We start from the raw sequence: 16581 nt of genomic DNA on the forward strand, positions 1-16581 counted from the left end.
TTTTGAAATGCTTAAGAGTAAGAAAATATTTTTTTGCTACTAATAAGTTGCATTAGAAATATTTTTTAATTTGTTATTTTGAATTCCCGTAAAAAACGGTTTTTGCATTGGCCACGCCCACGTCAAGATTCATGTTTTTTCAACTTTGTTCCAAACCATTTGAATTTTTTTAAAACATCATCACGAATCTTGACGTCACAATTATCAATCCTATTTTGAATTTATAATTTTGAATAAATTTAAAAGGTCTATAATTTCATAAACGGGTAAATCCTGACTGACACAATTATGTGAAACGTCTATCATCAAACATCTTTTTGAAATATTTTTATGATTTTATGATGGACTCCAACTCATATTTGCTTCTCTACGAATGTATTTGTGTTCTTTGAGATTCTGTCTGTTTGAACAATAATTGCGAATGGATTTTCTTGGGGTTCAGTGTGTTAGCTTGACTCGCCACAAATCAAGGGATTACAAAATCTAAATCGCACGCTACGGCTGAGTCAACCAATCAGAGAGCGAGGATGGACATTGGACACAAAGCAAATACACTCGGGGGACATTACTTACATTCTGACATACAGTTCATTTTAAAGTTCATAATATATTGGTGTCAACTAGAGTTGTAAAAATACCGTAGTCTACCAAATCACTCAGTAGTATACCGGTAGTCTACCGTTTTCTATCGTAGTTTCGGTAGTTTATTTTTTAGGTAAAAAATATTAAATATTTTGATAAAATAAATACTTTTTTACTTTAATTGTATTATTCTTGTTTTATTTTGGGCCCTTTACCGTCTGTTTAGTAGTTTATTAATGAATAATTTCTTGTTTCTTCTTACAGAAAATTTACGTGAGAAGGGCGAAAAAATAAAAATATCAAACAGTACCCTATGGACTGAAATGGGACAGTGTGCTATGGACGAAAATAATACAATATTACTAATAAAGTGATTAAACGGCCATTTTAAAAAATAAAATGTTTTCTTTGAAATTAATAGAAAAATACCGTATTCTTACGTATTATTTTATTTATTTTATTTTATTTAGGATTTTTACATCTATTACATAAACAAAATAAGTAGAAAAATATTAACAATACTAGAGCCAATTTAAAAAATCCATTGTAAATCTAATGACACATAATATATAAGAAAAGAGTTTACGTAATTGTATGTGTGTGACGTTTGTATTCATGTGTATGTTAATGTGTGATGCGTAAATGAATGAGGGAGAGGGTGCGTGTGTGTGGATGCGCGCGTAAGTATAAAAGAATGATTGTTTTAAACTTGTAAATATATTAAAAATGGTACAAGAAAGAGCTTGGTAAAAAGTTTGAAAACTTTTTGTTAAAATTCATATCAAGAAATGTTATAAATTGTATTTTTTTTAAAGTATGTTAAATTTCAAAACTGTATTCTGAAAAATTAGCATTTTATTTTAAAATTGAACTGATACACACTGAATGAATAATGTGCGACGAGTCCCATACAATACGAGTACGGTAGGTAACCACAAAATGCAGTAAATACGATATAATGTCAACAATAAAACAAGGTTTGACAATACGCGAACGTTGATTCAAAACGAACACACAAATGCATATTGTATGCACCTACATAATATATAAATAAGAATGACATATAAGTTTAATAGAAATGATTCGGATTATAAAAATCAGGTGTCACAAACAGTTATAATATATATAAAATTATACAGTTTCTTACACATACAGAGTGTTCACTAAACCCGGTCACATCCGCAACCACGATGATCAGCATGAGCAAGAAGACACATCAAAATATATTTTTAGAACAAATAAAATTTTAAAAAATAAAATACAAAAAAAAGCAAATGGTTGCTTAGTTCTGCAGGGGAGAAACAAGGAGGGGGAAGGGGAGTCTAATGCGCCGTCACTGCGCAACCGCGCTCCCCTCACTTCTCCCCCGCAGAAGTAAGCAACCATTTGTTCTTTAAAATATTTTATTTTTAAAAGTTTCCTTTATTCATAATATTTTTTTAAATATGCTAATATTTCTTCTAGCCCGTACTGATCATCGTGGTTTCGGATGTGGCAGGGTTTAAAGAACACCCTGTTTATAGTTTCTTACTATAAAATACCAATGGTGTACAGGCCTTATAATCAAATATTACTAATTTATTTATTTATTTTGTTCATTAACGCCCAAAAGGCATTTACAAAAAATAAAATACATGCTAACATATTAAATAATAAACACAGAATATACAGAAAAAATATGTGAAATTAGTTAGAAAGGATATAATAAAAAAAATTACAAAGTAAAAAAAAACAATAATAATAAAGGTATGCAAGAGAAAACAGTAAGCATATAAACAAAAAATGCAAAGATTATGAAATAAATTTTGCAAAGCACAGTAAATAAAGTGTTACCGTAAGCGAGAAAGACAAATTTAAGTTAAATTAATAAACAAGCAACCATATATTATCGCGAAAAAATAAGAAATTTAAATATGTATATATGAAATGCGTAATCAAGTACAGCCATTTATTAACAAAAACGTTTTCTACCAAAACTACCGTATTTTTCGGTAGAATACTTACAATAAACTACCAATGGCATACTACCGGCATTACATCTCTAGTGTCAACACAAGTTGTGACCGTTTTTTTTTCAAACGAAGAGAACAAGGGTTCTTTATTTCAAAATAAATAAGTCTATAATTCATTGCATATTACTGGTAGATTTTTGCTGGCGCGTTTGCAATACTTACACAAACGCATTGTGTAGTATCTGTGAATGAGCCTATGGTATGACATCGCACAGCATGCTGATTATGAAAATAATATCTGTCTCTCTCGCGTTCATACGCCGGCTACGAGCGTGACATAGACAACTATTGCTTTGTTAGCTGCTAATGATATGGTAATAAAATATACACAGGATGCTTCTGCTTTTGTCTGAATTTCGTTGCTATTCCTCATAGTAAAATAAACTATTATGTAATAAGCTATGGATTTAAATAACTGGTTAACAAATATATATTTTCATTCAATAAAATCATGTGTACGTCAATTATCTAGTGCTGGCGCTTTTGCAAAACTTAAACAAAAACATTTTTAATGTACAGTGTATTGATTTTAAAAAAATTTTATACTATATTAAATGTTTTTAAAAATCTCTTTTGGATTAGAACGAAAAAAAAACAATCACTTAAGATGAAATGTCATATATTTATTATTAATATTATTATTTTTTATATACTATAATTTTTTTTTGAATTAACAATAGGTAAACATTAGTTACTAATACACAAAAAACTATTACATTAACACAAAAAAATCTCACAAAGGCATGGCATATCAATGAGTTAAAAAATGAGTGGCGATATTAGAACACAGTTTTTTGTCACAAAAAATGAGAAAATTATAGTAAAAATATATTTTATTCATTAAAAAAGAAGGTTATTTGTGTGGTAAGAAAGCAGGTTTTGTATTTCATATTTTGTGTTAATTATAATAGTAGTTAATACAGTGTAATTAAATAGCAGTACCTACACGTTATATTGGAGAAAATATGTATACACACTTATTGATAAACAAAAAATCTCGTTATTTATATACTTAAAACTATCTACACAATGTTGCGTTCTATTTCTAGTCACCTACATCATCACCGAGATAGACGGACAGGCTCTCTCCACGGGACAATGATCACTCCCACCATCGCCCATGGCCTACTTGCCGCTCCCAAAAAAAAATCCTACCGAAAATGGCGGCAGAAAACTGGCCTTTTCATCATTTAGTTCGTCGAAAATGATGAACACAAAATATCAAATAAAAAATAAATTAATACATTTAATTTTCTATTCCATTGTATTTTTTTTATACACAACCCTCTAATCCAACACAGAATTGTAAAATAAAATTGCGCATTTAGTTAAAATTTGATTCAAACTATTTTTAAATCAACGTCCTGTAGATTTTAAATGCGTTTGGGTGAGTTTTGCGAACGCGCCAGCTTTAGTTGAATAACCGGTAACAGTACACTGCGCAAATATCGCGAGCAGCATTGGCAGCATTATTCCCTCAATTAAAGAACGCGAACAGAAGGAGATGTCATATATGCTCATATTCGTCCACTTGACATTCCATTTAGACGGCTCGTAAACAAATAAAATAATGAATGTAATTGGGTAGGATTGTAGTTACCGAGGTTGGTGAAGCTCCTACTTCAGTGAGAGATTGACAGAAGATACGAGGTTGCTGTTTAATGCGTATTTATTACATGGCGAATAAATAATGAATTGTTTTGCGCGAGTGTTACGGCGATAATGGGTTGAAGATACTGCACTTGAACTACATGCTGGAACTCAGTGACTGATTGACAGGACTTTACTGGACTGAACTAGGCGTTGACTGCGCCCTGTGGTTTCTTTATAGGCCACGTTCCTTTGTGGTTCATATCTCGATGGTAGGGACGGTGTTAATGTTCTGCAGAACAATGCTTTCGTCTTTCTGTAAAATACTGTAAGAGTTGCACAATTTATTGTATTGGATTCTATAGAAAACGATGACACCTCTTCATCGGTCGTTGCTCTATTTCAGGTGAAATGTTTGAGGAAGTGTGTGTCATCGATTATGGACTATAAACAAACTCAATTGAAAGCAAACACACTATCTTGTAGATCAGAAAATTTTCTCGACCAATTAGTTTTATTTTTGGTGCTAATTTTTAAATTTGAGAAAAAACGGTCAACTTATGTTTACACCATATTAAATACAGGCAAACTGTCTTTCAAAATGGTAGGTTTTTGGATTAATATACAGAATAAAGTATTTTTTATAAACAATTGTAATCATCATCATCATCATACCCCTGTCCGCACCCAATGGTGCACAGGGCACCGCATTGGTACACTAAATGCATTGTAAATGTTTAATTTATCAATTTTATTTATTCATATACCTATATGTACATTACGAAGTGGATATAGGAATAATGAAAATAAGAAGGTAAAATTAGGTATATTAAAAAATAACACATAAGTATACATAATATCCAGAGAATACTATGTTAAAAAAGTAAGAGAATCTTGTAACGACAAACTCCTTCAGACACGTGAAAAATGTCAATGTCTAAAGTAATATTGTTCAACATAGAGATAGGCCTTCCAACAGGCATAAACATTGGCAGGTTGGTGCTGTATATTGGAATGTGAAACAGTCTATGCTTACGCTGTCAAAGGAACATAAAAGCTAATGCTCCGCATAATTTCAAGGTTGCCAATAATACATACCCTGAAGGAACTCAGTGGGTCATGAAGTTAAGGTGAAGAAACTTTAAGGTACCAGTCCAGGAACATGAAATATTGCAGTGTATGTAGAACCACTTTCTTAATCAATATTTTATGTCGACCTTTTCAGGAATCGAAACCGAGATCTCGAGCATGGTAGACGAACACTTTTACCACTACCCTACGAGGCGAAGTTATCTCTACTCGACTCCCATATTTAGGATTTTTCACATGCACTCTTCTAGGATTCTAGTTCTATTTCACAGACAGAACTGTATCCTTGATCCCATCCGACACATAGGAAACGTGTATTTAATCATAAACGATTCATATTTCAGTTGATGGTGACGAAATTAGCCGTTTACAATGGAGTCTTAGTGCCGACCTTAGGTATGGAAGCGAAGTATAAAACTGGAAAAACAAGAATAAAAGTAGGTTAAATGATGGCAAAATGCAATCTCTTAGGCAAATGTGTGGTAAAACTTTGTACGATTTCGAGTAAGTGGAATATGTAAGGCTGAGATGCATTATCGACAAAATCAAGAAAGGAGTTCTGCGTTGGTTTTGACATGTAGTGCCAGCGTCGTAGCCAGGGGCGCAACCCTCAGGGGAGCGCACTTTGCAGACCCGCAGCCTTTTTTTTCTCTTTCTCTTCCTATTGAGGGGCGCAAAATACAAATATTTCCGCGGACGCAAATGACTCTCTACGACTTGTGTATTGGGAATGGATGTTTGAAGAACTGCTAAAAAGATTTAGGATGCGGATGTAGATTGATGTAGTAAACGAGGAAGGCCGAAAAAGACCTGGCATGACTAAATTCAACAAACACTTGAAGACGGACATATCAAAAGTCGAAATACGTGACGTCTGTATTAAAAACCAGTTATTTGGCGTTCTTTCCTCTCTGACAACCCCTACGGGGAAACAGAGTCATAATTGAAATTTCAAGAAGGCTTGACATTTCGAAATGCAATTTTAACTAAGATGTCGCTTGATTCGAGTTTTAAAATACCCGACTCAAGTCTGCCTGTTTCAGATAAAATTTACCATAAATATCCCAGTATAAGTTGTCGTGTTTATCATGTTTAGATCGTAAGTATTGGACGTTGACAAAGCATCTACATCAACAAAAAACAATTTGCAGAATATGTCAAAATGGTCCAGATTCGAACATTAAGCTCAAAGGACTCCGTAAAATATGTCCATTTTTCTTCCAAACCACCCCTAATTTATAATACAGCTCGGGTAATATTTTATCGTGACTACCAATGAAAAACAACGCAAACATTTTTTAACGAAAATTTTCATCTAATGTAACAAATATAAATATCGAGTGATAGTAAAAAGAAAATCCTCATTTCTGACAAGGTCATCTTCTTTGCGGTTTTGATCCTGGGAATTGGTTTGCAGAAAAAACCCACATCACGTCCTACACTGCGCTCTATTTTCTGCAGCCTTTTTAGCTCATCATTTGAGGCGCAGTTCAAGTCCTTGCACACTTGTTCTAAATACTGCCGTCGGGAGCACCCTGTGTGATTTGACTCCACAGCCATTCCTTCTAAGATTTAATGCTGCAGACCTCATTGGGCTCGCCCCTTTCAGATGATTTTGATTAGGTGCCTCCCTTCTTTGATTCTACTGAGAACTTCGTCATAAAAAGCTTACCAAATGCTGGGCTTCATTTTAAGAATTTCCAAACCTTTAAAAAAACCAAATACATTAAAAACTTTATACAACACTTTTGTAGGCAGTCATTTGGAGTTTGCATCCGTCGTGTGGAGCCCACAATACATAACAAACATAAAAAGGATTGAAAATGTTCAACGAAAATTTTTTAAATACCTAGATTATTAAAACAGTAAAACGCTTTGTACTTACAGCCAATCTGGCAAACAAAATGGATTGTTTACCCTTGAAACGCACTGTATCTGAATTATGCTATTTACATAAATTATTAAATAATAAAGTAGACTCTTTTAACCTACTCTCCAAAATTAATCTTAATGTCCCCTTTCGCGTGACAAGAAATAAGTATTTATTCCATCTGCCAGTCTGTAGCACTAACTATGCACAACACTCTTTTTTCTATCGTTCTTGCTCTAACTATAATGCTTTTTTTTCATCTAAAGATATATTTTACATGCGATTTAAATTATTTAAAAATAAATTAAGACTTCTTATTTCTGGCTGCGATACGATCCCACGTACTATTTAATGATGCTCACACTTACACACACCTGAACACTTACTCCTACACCAATACACATTAACACACTTCTACACTTACTCTCATACAAATACACATAAACACACCCGTTTGTTGTAACACAATTTAATAATATGTATGATTCTTATTTAGAAACTTTGTTAGTCGGTCTTAAAACTATTTTATTTTTTAAAGTTACTATTTAATTGTGGACTGTTTGTTTCTTTAAATAAATAAATAAGTAACGTGGTCTCTCCAGGAAATTCCTTATTTTCTTTTGTACAAAATTTTGACCAATTCTTCTTTTGACCAGTCTGTTTTTTGGTTGGCTGGAAAATACTTATTCTTTGTACTTGGAGTTTTAAAAAATGAATAAATAAATCCCTAATTAGATCGCCAGGCTTAGTTTTACACCGGCCCCCGCAGTGTAGTGGTCAAGACGCTTGACTCTCGCCCTCTCTCGGTTCCGGGTTCGATTCCCGGTGGGAACACAAAAATTGAATCTGTTTTTACTCAAGCCTGGGTGTTCTGTGTTGTAATTCGTCACTGTTATTGGGCCTCCTGGCCTGTTGTAGGGCAAAAAAAGGTTATTCACGCGATTTGACGCAAATCAATGGATTTCATAATGCCTGTATTAAATTGGCTTTGCTTTTCTTTGTTGTATTGATTCTATTATTTGTTACTGTATCATTATTGTTTTTTGTTATATGATATCTTTAAATGAACATTGTCCGTAAATTCGTCAAATAAAAATACAAAATAAATCACAAAATGCAAATGTGGAGTTTTCAAAAAACGTTCCTCAATTTTCATATGGGTATATTATTGTTTTATTTGTCATATAATTTAGCTATCACAAGTGTATCAAACGGAAAAAGGTCGCATTTTGATAGTATTCAGCCTACTTTCATCCTTGTTTTTCTAATTCCACATTTCACAACCATAAAAACCTTTTCTTTCACAAATTCATCTTAAAAACAAATTCATCTCTGTTATGCTATCTTGTTAGAGTGTTTTTCTTTTAAAGTTACTGCGTTCGTTCATTTAAACGTGGCCAAATAGAAAAAGAAAAACACTTTTTTCATCTACTCATAGCGCCCCGCGACCTTACGCGTCCCTTTTTCTTTGCACAAATAAGAATTTTCTCTGAGCAATTTATTGTGCTTTTATGAAATGTAATTTTCATTCATAAATTCTTAACCTCTCGAGTAAAAAGTACTAAAGTACTAAACGTTATAATGATAATAATAAAATATTTACCATAACGTTTCATATTTATGTTATGGTGTATTTTTCTTTGGGTTAGGGTCTTTAAAATAAATGTACGTTGGCGGGCTTATTGCTTAACCTTTTCTGCGCCGCTAGGTATTGTTATGGCAGTTCCCAGCTAAACGCCAAATTAAAGGTAATTAAAATTTTTTTGAACTTGAAATATATTTTTTTAAACATACTTCAATGCTATTATTAATATTTATAGCATTAACTTTGTGCACTATATTTTGAGTTTGTCCAAATTTTTGTAGACAAGGACTGGATTCAACTCCCTGGGGAGCTGCTTATATTAACATTTTACAACAAAGATGAAGAACATACCTAGTATGTAGGTGAAAGAATTCAATTAGATGAATCTCACCCGCATAAATAAAGGTTTCAGCTCTTTAACTTCACAAACATCAACATATGAAAGAATTGAAGGAATATAGATGTCCAAATATAGGCAGAATGGTGAATGTTACACAGTGTGTAAAGTGGCCACTTAAACCAGCCATTGACAGGTCATAAGCCCTGTAGATGCCTAGACTTCTATATTACCTTCTCTTAAATGTTCTTCATCTCTGTTGTAAAATGTTAATTAACTTTGAGCTTAAACATTTTACTAAATGTTATTTAATTTTGGATCTACTGGTTTCGAGACGTACCCGTCTCTTCGTCGGGACAACAATTATATATTATTTAATATTTGTATTAATTATATATTATTTCTTATTTGTATTTGTAATATTTGAATATTTGTATTCGTTTTATCTTTGATCTTCGCAAATTTGACCACATAACCGAGTATCGCACGCAACTACATTTGGTCAGTATCAAGGATAGAAGAAACATTCACATTCTATCGCTTCTTCACAATATTTTAAATAATCCCACTTCGCCTGTTTATCTGAGAGAGCTCATCCAACCTCTTTCACAACACTGACTATCTATTCGTTTTGGTAACGAGAGAACCCTTTTAATACCCTGTCATAGCTCTAATTTCCTTGCCTCCTCTTTCACAGTAGTAACCACTTGATTGTGGAATAATCTACCCACTAATGTTAGAGACGCCCCTTCTTTATTTACATTTAAGTCAAGATTAAAATGTCACTATCTAAATATTTAAATTGTTCCTTTATCCGTCTACTTTCCTTCCCAGCCCCTTTTCTCTCGTCATAGTATAGTGTGAATTTTTTTTAAAAATATTTTTATTTTAGTAATCTTTTGTTATTAATTTTTGTATAAAATTGTAAGATTCAATATGTCCATGTATTTATAATTTTCTCAAACTGAACGGTTTGGGTAGGTAGAAAGAAATTGCCTTAAAGCAATATGCCCGCCCTTAAATGTATATATATTGTATATGTATAGAAAGTGTCAAATAAATAAATAAATCAAATTAAACCACCATGCAAAACCTACTGTACACCTTCACCAAAGTTGTTGCACAAAAATATAAAACTAACTCGATATGCATTTTAATAAGCATATGCACTGATTAGGACATACATGCACCGATTAAATTATGAAAATATTATGTTGTTTAATGTTCCACTGTAATGGTCACCCTATTAAACCTATTAAACTCACCCCCTCCCTCTGATCCCTCCAATCCATCTACCTTTTTTCTACTAATTCTCAAACAACACAAAGAAAATAAATAAACAATAAAACCACAGCAAAATAATGAAAAAAAAAGCATCAGATAATACAACAAACTTAAGTTTGACTAAAAATAATACCCAATATCAAAATTATAAACGAACCATTACGCCGTTTCTCATGAGGGGTAGGCTGAGAGGATAGAACGCCATTAGACTATCTTTGCATACAGTCCTCGCTTCCTCGACATCTATTCATCTTTTCATACACGCGTGCCGATTATTCCGACTTTCGACATGTCCGAATTCAAGTATTTTTTGGATTTAGTCACGCCATGTTTTTCTCGGTCTTCCTCTTTTCCTGTATCCATTAACAATTGCATCGTAAGCTTACAGAATTCTTCAGATTTCACTTTTTAAATAAAAAAAAAATTGTTTCAATAGTCCTTAAAATAAAGGTTTCAGCTCTTTAACTTTACAATCATCAACAGATAGAAGAATTGAAAAAATATAATAATCAAACATTTTTAAAAATATTTGAACATCCATATCCAGGCAAGCGCCTTTATAGGGAGAATTGTGAAGGTTACACAGTGTGTAAAATGGCCACTTAAACCAGCCAACGCCTTGTAAATGTCTAGACTTCTATATTCCCTTCTATAAAAATGTTCTTCAACTCTGTTGTAATATGTAAATATATTTTTCTTAGTACTCATTAATAAGTTTATTTCATTGTTATTTTATCGATTTCCTCCCCTCTCGGTTTGTAGTAAATGAGATAATTTCACCCTTTTCACTTTGACGCTAACATCCCTTTTATACAAGCCTAACCCTCATTTCAAACCCTTCTATTACTAATTTTATTTCTATACCTTCAATCGGAAAATTTTGGATATTGCTAATACAAACAAACGTTTTTCATATGAAGCCAATGCAAATACAGGATTTACCTACATAAAATATTCCGACATAAATTGTTTTCTTTTCTCCATTGTTAAAAAATCATTTCGTTTATCAATAATTTGACTTTATTTATTTATTTATTATCATTATATTACATACACAAAATTATAATTTATGTAAAGTTGCTTTAACTGTCTAACTAGGGTTATTTACCTCGTTCTAAAACAGTCAAAAAATATAAAAAACAGTAATCAATTTGTAGAAACAGTTATAAAGATACAGGACAAAGTGAAAAACAAAGTAAAACATGGTAAAAAGTGTAGTAAAAACAGAGTAAACAGTAATAAAAACATAGTAAAATTGTAGTAAAAACATAGTAAAAATGTAGTAAAAATGTAGTAAAAAAAACGTAGCAAAAAAAATAAATTATAAAAACAAAGTAATAAATGCAGTGAAAACATAGTTTAAAAAAACCATGAAAATATATAAATATGTCTATGAAAATATTTTGAAACTCAGTAAAATGCGAAATAAAAACAGAATACATAGTAAGAAACATATTTAAAGTCATAATAAAAAAATGAATGTATGTTGTATAGCAAAAAGCATATTTAAAGAAAGAAAAAAGAAAAAAAAAACAGCATATTAAAAAATAGAGTAAAAGATGTAATAAAAATTTAAAAAATAAATACATAGGTAAAACAAGTTAAAAAGTCATGAGGATCTTAAAAATTAAATCAGTAAAAAACTATAAATACATATATTAACAATTTAAATTAAAACATTTTAAATTAAAACAACATCTAACAGCCACCATTAAGTTCACTAAGTTCACTATGTTATTCTTCTTCTTCTCTTCTTGGTCTAGGTCGTATGACCTGTTTGTGACGGTGGGCTGTCCTGGGATGATGACATCCAGCTGTCCTTCCATCTATTTGGCGGCCTTCCTGGTAGTCTTCTGCTGCGGAGGTTTTTAGACAATGATTTTCGCATGAATGATGAAGATAAACCGCCTTAAGGTGTCCTTCATCTGTTGATGGAGGCGCGATGCAGAAGTTTGGACAACGACCTATGCGATGGATCGGTGGCACTTCATAAAGAACTCGCGAGAAGTAGTAAGTAGGAACATGGTCAAGTTAATGCAGGACACACCAAAGTAGGACGCAAAACGCCGAAGACTTTTTAAGTGGAACGGAAGGCCTGTTGATGACTGTCAACAGGCCGGCTTCTTCTGAACAGTTTTAATTGGTTTACTAGTGCATTGGCCAGACAAAGAATATTATTTCTGATATCAACATTGCAAGATAAAATAGAAACTTCTTAAAGGCAGAAGAATTACACTTAAAGGAATATAAACTTTGTTTATAATTCATTCCTACAAAATTGAAAGAATTCAAAAAATGTTTATAAAAAACCTAAACCCTAGACTACCTCTCAATTTCCCAGATTATCGCCAAGCGTGCATTTTTCATAATATTTAAACTCTTGCTGTTATCTATACGAACCACGTCTGATAAAGTGTTACTCACCAACATAATATCTGATAAAATAGATTCCCCCGAATCGGTTACCGCATTCATCTTAAGGTACCACAGAGACAAACGCGTTGTACACATATTTTCCACATACCTAAATGCAGAACAAATTAGTCAAAAAACGCTACGATTAACCGTATTATGGATACGTATAACAGAAAATTTAACGACATAGATATATTTGAAAAAAATATTAAATTTATCAAAACTGCCATAGGTAATAAATTGTCTTTGTCCGCATCCTCTTCTCCGTTGCTCTCTATCACTTAATAAATATAAGTTTTATAGTGAGAAGATCTTTTAATATAATTATGTATCCCCGTACTGCGGGCCAACTGTTTGTGACACCTGATTTTATTAGTTAAATTTTTTTTTTTTTTTTCAGAATACGGTTTTGAAATTGAAGATTATAAGAAGTAATTTATAAGATTACTTAATTTAAATTTTACCAAAAAGGTTACAAACTTTTTACCAAGCTCTTCCTTGTATTATTTTAAAAATAATTACAAGTTTCAAACAATTAATTTGTTTATACTTACGCACCCACAAACATGCACCCTCTCCCTCATTCATTCCCACACGCACATGTACCCTCTCCCTCATTCATGCACGCATACACACATTCACATACACATGAGTACAAACGTCACACATTCACAATTAACTAAACTATTTTCTTATATATTATGTGCCATTAGATTTAAATTCGCTCTAAAAATCACAAATAAACAAAAATAAAACAAATTAAATAAATAAATAAAATAAATAAAATAAATAAAATAAATAAAATAAATAAAATAAATAAAATAAATAAAATAAATAAAATAAATAAAATAAATAAAATAAATAAAATAAATAAAATAAATAAAATAAATAAAATAAATAAAATAAATAAAATAAATAAAATAAATAAAATAAATAAAATAAAAAAAATAAATAAAATAAATAAAATAAATAAAATAAATAAAATAAATAAAATAAATAAAATAAACAAAATAAACAAAATAAACAAAATAAACAAAATAAACAAAATAAACAAAATAAACAAAATAAACAAAATAAACAAAATAAACAAAATAATCAAAATAAACAAAATAAACAAAATAAACAAAATAAACAAAATAAACTTAATAAACTAAATAAACTAAATAAACTAAATAAACTAAATAAACTAAATAAACTAAATAAACAAAATAAACTAAATAAACTAAATAAACAAAATAGACAAAATAAATAATAATAATAATAAGAAAGGTAAATAACAAACGTCCCTCTCCTCGTAAAGCCTCGGTCATGGTCTATTCTAAAGCGAAATGTTTAGTCTCCCACCAGTTTGACGATGTCGGCCACGATGAAACCCGGTCACTGGTACATATTTATAAATAAATGTGGAATAAAACTATATTCGTATATTTGTTATTATAATAAGACTAAACTTACAATAACGCCGATTCATATATAATGTATTATATGTACTGTTTTATACCGTTACTAACATAATACTTTCCAATTTTCACTTATTTCAGGAATATTAAGGTCGTACGTACAATTTTACCACTATTCAGGAGATTATGAAAGTAGTAGTTCTAGTAATGAACAAAGGCTTTAGTAAAGGGGGTGAGGAAATGTTCTCCACTTTGATAAAGAAAATCATGACGTAAGCAAAATTATAATTAATCTGTATACTCTAATTACGCCCTTCTACTGGAAAAGGGTAAACTTTCGGAATCGTGAACAGTAAGTTTTTTTAAACCACGTGTGTGGTTATTCTATAAAATATCATTTATATTACGCGGGTTGACCAAATAACTGGTGGTGTATTCGCAAAATGATTTCAAAGAAAAGAGCTGGCATTCGTGCTAAGTAAATCAATTTAATATCTAAGTTTATTGCCAAAGAGATGGAAAACATTTTTGAGAAGAAAATATTTTAATTTCTTTTATTCCGGATTTTTACAGCTGTTGCGTAAAAATAAGTAGAAATATATTAACAATAGTTGAGTAAATTTAAAAAATCCACTGTTCATCTAATTTTATTTATTTCTATATTTAATCCAATATTTAATACAAATACATTGTTTACAAAAGAAAATATTTATACAATAAGTACATTCAATATAATTTCCTTTTTATTTATGGATGTAGCCAATCCACTGGCCCACGGGCACGTTCCGGAGTATCAATGTATTATTTATTTTATACATAATAGTACATACTTTCACTTCAATTGCTGTGTAAAAATTCAAAAGAAATATGAAAAAAGATTCTAAAATATACCTACATCAATAAAATGAGAAAGGACTTTTAAGAAATTAAAATTATATTCTGATATATAAAACATATTTGAGGCCTCCGTGGTTTTTCGGACCTTTCGTCTGTAGTAACTTACAGACGAAAGGTTTCGGGTTCGATTCCCGGTGAGAACACAAAAATTGTATCTGATTTTTCTCAAGCCTGGGTGTTCTGTGATGTAATTCACCACAGTAATTGGGCCTCTTGGCGTGTTGTGGTGCAAAAATAAAATAATAATTAAATATTCCTCAGCTGCCTGTCTAGTATTTTTAGCAATCCATTTATGGACTAGAGTTTTGAAAACATTATTTTTCATTTTTTTACCAATATGTCCATACTTAAAAAGTTGTCTAGCTTAGAGGCCAGAAAAATATAGTGCCTTTGTCCGTAATTTGTTTTTTTTTTTAGGAGCAGAAGTATTGTTTTTGGCCTAGTGTCGTAAATTTGTTGTCCGTCATTATGTTTGTCAGGCTTTTGATAAAAGTGTCTTAAAATTGTCTTTATGTTTATTTGTCTTATGTCTAGTACTGGAAATTCTGTGTAAAGTCTGTCTGTAGAGTATTGGTAAAGCATTTTGTGCTTTTATTAATGGCTCTAGTGTGGTTTTACTTATTCCTTCCCATCCTATTATTCCGTAACTGATAATTGCTTGTGCTAGAGCATAAAATACATTAATTTAAGTTTATAACATTGTAAACAAAATAGTTTTGTTTACAATGTTTCTAATGTTTTCAAATAAATATTTTTTTTTTCTTAGTTCGGTTGCTGTCTTATCTAATAATACATTATATTAACATGAGCATAGAGTTTGAGTAATTGTATGTGTGTGATATTTGTATTTGTGTGTGCGTATGTGAATGTTTTTGTATGTGCATGTGTGAATTAAAGGTGAGGTTGGGTCTGTGTGTTTGTATGATGATATATAAGGGTGTGAAAATGAGGGTGAAGGTATGCGTATACGTGATAAGGTATCAATTTTGTCTTGAAAAAATAGAGTGTATAAGTTAGTATTCGTAAACATTATAAAATTGCAAAATTAAGACATTGTTAGAATAATTGTTAAATAGAGAGAACAAAGAACCATAGACAATATGAAATATCACCAAAGACTGAATTCTAATTAGATAAAATATTAATTTTAGAGCTCGCATTAACATATTGGAAAATATTGTAATACTACCATTAATTTAAATTAATTTTTGGAAGGCAACGTTTATTTATATTTTCCAATTGAATAAGTTTAAACATCAAGGGTTATGGGGTCGGAAATACCATAAAAAACGGAAAGAAAATTGGTTATACTCCTTGTCAGAAATCAAAAAGTCCCAATGTACGATAGCGAAATAACGAATGAATATAATATCAGAGTTTTCCTCGAAAAATAATATTTCCTCATCTTAAATAGATTTCAAAGGAAAACAAAGTGTATAAAAATTATAAGGGATATTTGAAAGAAAGGCTCTGTTTGGAACATTTTACATATATTCTTTGTTTTAAATTAATACGATATC

The 16581-nt window shown here is 30.9% G+C and overlaps 1 protein-coding gene across 1 annotated transcript in view; it reads left to right on the forward strand.

Annotated features, from left to right (window-relative positions):
• The window catches only part of LOC148285374 (uncharacterized), a 74277-nt gene that overhangs the window by 35114 nt on the left and 22582 nt on the right, over nucleotides 1-16581 (forward strand). The gene's annotated exons all lie outside the window — the stretch shown is intronic.

This window comes from Micrasema longulum, unplaced genomic scaffold, assembly GCF_059751315.1.
Source record: "Micrasema longulum isolate JH-2025_06_02 unplaced genomic scaffold, ASM5975131v1 h1tg000039l, whole genome shotgun sequence".
Taxonomy (NCBI): domain Eukaryota; kingdom Metazoa; phylum Arthropoda; class Insecta; order Trichoptera; family Brachycentridae; genus Micrasema; species Micrasema longulum.